This window comes from Vanacampus margaritifer, chromosome 4 (assembly GCF_051991255.1).
Source record: "Vanacampus margaritifer isolate UIUO_Vmar chromosome 4, RoL_Vmar_1.0, whole genome shotgun sequence".
Classification (NCBI taxonomy): domain Eukaryota; kingdom Metazoa; phylum Chordata; class Actinopteri; order Syngnathiformes; family Syngnathidae; genus Vanacampus; species Vanacampus margaritifer.
Genome location: NC_135435.1, coordinates 32,762,965 through 32,768,964, shown reverse-complemented (window position 1 = coordinate 32,768,964; position 6,000 = coordinate 32,762,965). Strand labels below are relative to the sequence as shown.

The 6,000-nt window shown below is 38.7% G+C and overlaps 1 pseudogene; it reads left to right on the top strand.

The window, feature by feature from the left end:
* The first annotated feature begins 7 nt into the window (after positions 1–7).
* The window catches only part of LOC144050842 (protein fem-1 homolog B-like), a 36,550-nt pseudogene continuing 30,557 nt past the window's right edge, over positions 8–6,000 (top strand).

Genomic DNA, 6,000 nt, shown 5'->3' with positions numbered 1-6,000 from the left:
CTTTGGAATAAATAACCGTCACCATTCCAACATGGTAAATGTTAAAAAAGAAATAAATAGACTCCTCAAGGCAGCGACGGTAGTGTTCCCTCGGGCAGAGGTTTACATCCCGCTTGTAAATGCGTCCAACTTACTCCCAAGGAAAGAAATGGCAAACATTCAGATGATGAACTTTCACATCCAGTCTACGCAAAGAGGTATACAGAGACTCCAAAAAGATCAATTTAAGACGATCCAGGACAACATTCACTGGACCCTCGAAACAGGTGCCCAAATGTGGAAATGGTGGTCGTCTTTTTTAGACTCACCCCAACCAATTCTCGGGGAACCACGAAACCCCTAAAAAGGGCAAATGGCATTATAAACCTGTCGACGAATTTTAAACTAACTCCGGCCCAAGAAAGTATACTCAGTAAGGGACTAACGTTTATTCCCACACTAAAACAAAAGACTAGACAGGAGCATCTTAGAGATTCCATTAAAACAGATTTACGGTCCTATCACCGACGACTAAAATGTCAAATTTACTTTGGACTCTCAGATCCACCTACAGGGGGACACTTCCTCCCCAAATCTAATTGGGCACCAGACGCACGCTTGCTTCCGGATCAAATCAGGGACTTGATTGACATGGATAGGAGATCGGTTAAAGACTTAATCAACAACACTAAGGAAAAAACAAATATTACACAGGAAGAATCAAGGGCCTTAAAGGAATTACAAGAAGATTCGAGAATAATACTGAAACCAGCGGATAAGGGCAACAGTTGGGTAATAATGGACAAAATACAGTATATAAAGGAAGGACTAAGACAATTACAGGACACACATTACTACACACCGTTAATAACTCCATGGTATCCGGAAACAAAAGAAATTATCAAGAATATCCTGATAAATATGAAAAAAAGAAAAGTACTGAATAAAAAACAAACCAGGTTTTTGGAAGGGCCTGAAAAACCTAGACCCAGATACTTCTATATGCTTCCTAAGGTGCACAAATTGCCAAGTAAATGGCCGGTTCCTGGTATTATGCCACCGGGTCGCCCAATTGTATCGGACTGCGGAAGTGAGAGCTACGAAATTGCGAGCTATATAGACTCTTTTCTTACTCCGATCTCGACAAAACATCCAAGCTACCTGAAGGATACGACAGATTTTATACAAAAAGTCAGAAATGTTGAAGTTACAGAACCCTTGACTCTGTTCACCTTGGATGTAAATAGCCTGTATACTAACATTGATATTGACCTAGGCATGGCGGCGGTGAGGGACACTTTGGCTAAATTCCCGGACAAGAATAGACCGGATGATGACATCCTTAAACTCTTGCATGTGAGTTTAACGCGGAATGACTTTGAGTTTGATGATAAATATTATTTACAGACAAAGGGAACAGCGATGGGCAAAAAATTTGCCCCTGCATATGCAAATATTTATATGGCGGTGTGGGAGGAATCCATTTTGAAAACATGTGAGAAAATTCCAAAACTGTACTTGAGGTACTTGGATGACATATGGGGGATATGGGAACACTCTAAGGAAGATCTTGAAAGTTTCTTTAAACTTTTAAATGATCATCATCCCCTCATTACACTAGAACGAACGACCAGTTTAAAAGAAATACAGTTTTTGGATACACTGGTGTACAAGTCCGATACGTTACCACAAACTTTAATGACTAGGATATATTTTAAACCTACAGACACACACGCGTTGTTGCATAGAACCAGCTTCCACCCAAAACACACCTTCAAAGGGGTAGTTAAGTCACAGTTGCTTAGATACGACAGAATCTGTTCCGAATTACGACATAGGAAGGCAGCTGAAATAACTCTGTTCAGATCGCTACGCAACAGGGGCTACTCCAGGACTCTTCTACGATCCATCAGGAAACAGGTCTACACCGAGAAAGCGCAAGGAGCCAAGAATACACCACAACGGCGGTTACTACCCTGTATCTCCACGTATTCGACTTTTGCATTGAGAGCACATCGACAATTGCGTCAGAACTTCCAAGAAAAAATGAAAGAGGTACCCAACTCATCACACTTACGTTTTGTTTCGGCATTCGGGAAAAATCCAAACCTTAAAGACTTGTTAGTTAGATCTAGATTGACTTCTCCGATGACGACCATCAAACGAACAAAACACCAAAAAACACTCAGAAATGAGAACACGGGGGACCGTCTAACTCCACACTATACGGCTCCAAATAAATCAAACTGTGTATACCTAATAAGCTGCAATATGTGCAAAGCTAAATATGTGGGGGAAACCAGAAATACTCTCCTCACCAGAAAGGCACATCACAAATATAACGTTAGAACCGAGAAAAAGACAGATACCTATCTAGTCAAACACTTCTTACGACATGGGGAGGAAAGAATGAAATTTCGAGTTCTTGAACAAAACTCCAAGTGGACATCTACAGAAAGAAAGAAAAAGGAATGGGGATGGATTAGAAAATTAGGAACTATATACCCGGGGGGTCTAAATGAAAAGTACAAAAAAAGCAGGGGAATAGTAGAGGACTAATGGAATACAAACAAAAATAGAAAAAATGCCTGACAATTTGGAGTTGAAACATGGATCAAGTTAGATTTTAAATAATGGAAATAAGACTTACTTTGAATAAGGGGACTTATTAAAATCGTTGGATAACCTGAAAAATTCAGTCTTTACTGTAACTATAAAAAGTAAACGGAGCGACGAAGACAACAAATAACCAATTAAATTGGTACAAGTAGGTGTCTGACGCTTAACAATGCGATTTTCTACTTTAAGGAAGGATGACGAAAAGATCACAATTAATACCGCAAGAGGAGTAGTAGATGGAGGATGTGATAAGAGTGTCTAACCAACAGAGTAGTTGCACCTGCGACAACATGATATGTTGGCTTTACTCACCGCTGACACCTCCTCCTCTTTTTCTGGATAAAACAGACATAAACAGTTTCATTAATATAGTAAACATAAAAAGGAATACACGGATGGAGATAAGGTAGACGAACCACTTTAATTTCGGAATAAACTTTGACCTGGACACTCAAATATGGGAAGCGGAAGAGGCACAATATTAAAGTTAATATTTAGATAAATGGAGTTGCGTAATCCGTTGATTGAGAATAAATCTTCTTCACATATTGGACTCTGGATAATATCAGCTAAAGAGGGGCCTCATACAAATAAATCATTATATCCCTGATGACTTGAGTATCTCTTTTATTATTCTTTTATTATTTTTAGACTTACTAGAGAAATGTTTATATTGGTCTACTTTCACTCTTTTTCCCATTCTTCCCTCCAAATAGGAGGGAGCCAGTGGGAGATTAGAGTCGCCAGCCCGGTCCGGCTACGGAGGGTTCGGTCCGTACAGACCCCTCTCCGAGACTCTAATCTCTCCTTCTCAAAATATATGAGGATGCTCCTATTTTTCCCTTTCTCTTTTTCCTTCTCTATTCTCTCAAACTTTTTTGATTTTTCCACCTTTCACTCCTTCTTAAATTCCCCCCCCCCCTCTATTTTCTTATCTTGTTCCTCCCCCTTTCTCTTTCCCTCTTCCTCTCACTCACAAACCCTCCCCCTTTTTTGTCCCACATCACTTTTTCTCATTATCTTTTAATTCTTCCTTTTCTTCCCCAAACAATTTTTTTCTCTCTCTCTCACTTCCCCTATTTGTCTATTTTCTTTCCTTTTCTCAATAAATTTAATTAAAACGACTTTTGACTCAATGATTTAATTAATAAACTTTGAGTTCTTCTTCTAACCAACTCGTTTTCTGACTCTTTCTATATACAAGAGATGTTGATCTAATCTGAACGGCTCCTCAATTTGACCACTAGATGGCAGCATAGGGTAATGCATGTACTCTAATTTAGATGGAACATGCGGACAGGGCATGCTAATTACCCAGAATACACCATATATTCCGTTCTAAAACAAAAACTTTAAGGGAGATGTATTAGCAGTTTGAATTCTGAGAAGGGGGATTTAAGAGTTTAATCTGATAATAGATATTAAAACCCGTCAGTTAATTTTTAATTTTTAATTTTTAATTTTACTTTTGGAAAAATGAAAAGGTTTCACACCGTCAATTAAAGGAGTACGGACAGTAATGACCTCTAGGGCTTTTCGACGTAAGTGGTAGGACAAACCATCCTGATTGAGGCACGCCTTCCAGATTGGTCAGTATACGCAGTCTCTTCTTGTTATTTTCTTACATAGTTACAAATACCAGGGGCTGTGCGGTGTAATGGAGCACTGGTATTTTCAAAAAATGCCAGGGGTTTTGCGATGTATGATAACACTGGCATTTTCTAACTTTCTCTCCTTCTCCTCTTCTTCTCCTTCTCCTCTTCTTCTCCTTCTCCTCTTCTTCTCCTTCTCCTCTTCTTCTCCTTCTCCTCTTCTTCTCCTCCTTTTCTCCTCCTTTTCCCCTCCTTTTCTCCTCCTTTTCTCCTCCTTTTCTCCTCCTTTTCTCCTCTTCTTCTTATCACCTGTACGTTCTCTATTTCCCTCTTTAGTTCTCATTTCATTTCTTATTTTCCTTACAGCCATTATTTCTTCTTTAATTCTGTCTTACTCTCTGTCCTTTCTTTTTTTTTCTCTGTCTATAATTTCGATCTTTTTTAATACCTCTGTACCTTTTCTATTTCTCTCTTAACTCTAACCTCTGTGCTTTCTTACAATCTTTATTTCTTCTTTAATTCTGTCCTACTCTCTATTTCCCCCCCTATTTTCTTCTGTCAATAACTTCACTCTCCTTTAATACCTTAAAGTCTATACATCTGTTTTCTCCACTTAATTTTAATTCATCCTATTAAACTTCGTTCTTGCTCTTTAGCGACATCTCGTGGTGATAATCACTCCTGTAAGCAACAGACTAAGGTAGTTCATCCTTCGATTTCAACTGCCTTCCCCCTCAACCGCCTTTCCCCTCGACTGAGGGTGAGTACATTTTATACATCTGAATGTTGAATATATACAGAACCAAAGGTTAGAAACGGTCACAAAGGGAGGTAATGTATTACTTCTATAGAGGGTGTATAGTTATTAACGCCTCAATAGTATATAATGAAATACTAGGTATCTGAAATAAATAATAAACATTTCTGGACAGGACATAAAAACTGGCTGACAACTTCAACTCCCTTGGGAATGTAAAATGTTTACTAAACAGATGGTGGAAGAAGCATGTAATTTGTCTCATATAGACTTCATTAACCTCTGATGGACTCCCGAAAGGTACCCATAGAGGGAGACATTTACTAAAATGAGAAAATTAGGGAACGGGAAAAAGTTGCAAAAATCTATCATGCATTGAATGATTTTTATGGGACCTTATGGTACAACGAACCACATATAGGATGGTTTAAACATAAAATAAATCGGGCTTAAAGTACAATTTCCAAATGACATATTACAAGGTTGGTTTCATTAAGCACCAACAAATCAAGGGTACACAATTGCTAACAAAGGGTTTCGATAACGTTAAAATACAATGACCTGAATTGGACCCAAAATAGAGGAACACACCCCGGAGCTTGATCAACTCTGGCGGGGCCGCCCTTGAGGGAGGGTGTCTAGTGACAATGGCCGAAACACCCAATGATCTCAAGGTTCACTACTGATGATGTGTTCCTACCCTAAATCACAGCAGGGACACTATAAAACTGTTAACTGAAATAGGAAATAATACCCTGCTGTACTCATTGCGATAAGTTTTTATTTAAATGTGGGACCTTTGTGGTTAGTATGGGTTATAGTTTCATGAAAGGTGAAAATCCAGCCCTAACCTCAACCTGTCTCAAATATGGTGTTAACCCACCCCTGCACAATGTCCTATTTAAAAAAAAAAAAAAAAAAAAAAAAAAAAAAAAAAAAAAAAAAAATTACCGTTTTATTACTGCATTTTCGGGGACGGTTGCCCTAACCTCAACCCGTTTCAAATATGGTGTTAACCCACCCTGATACAAGGTCCTAACCTCAACCAGTTGA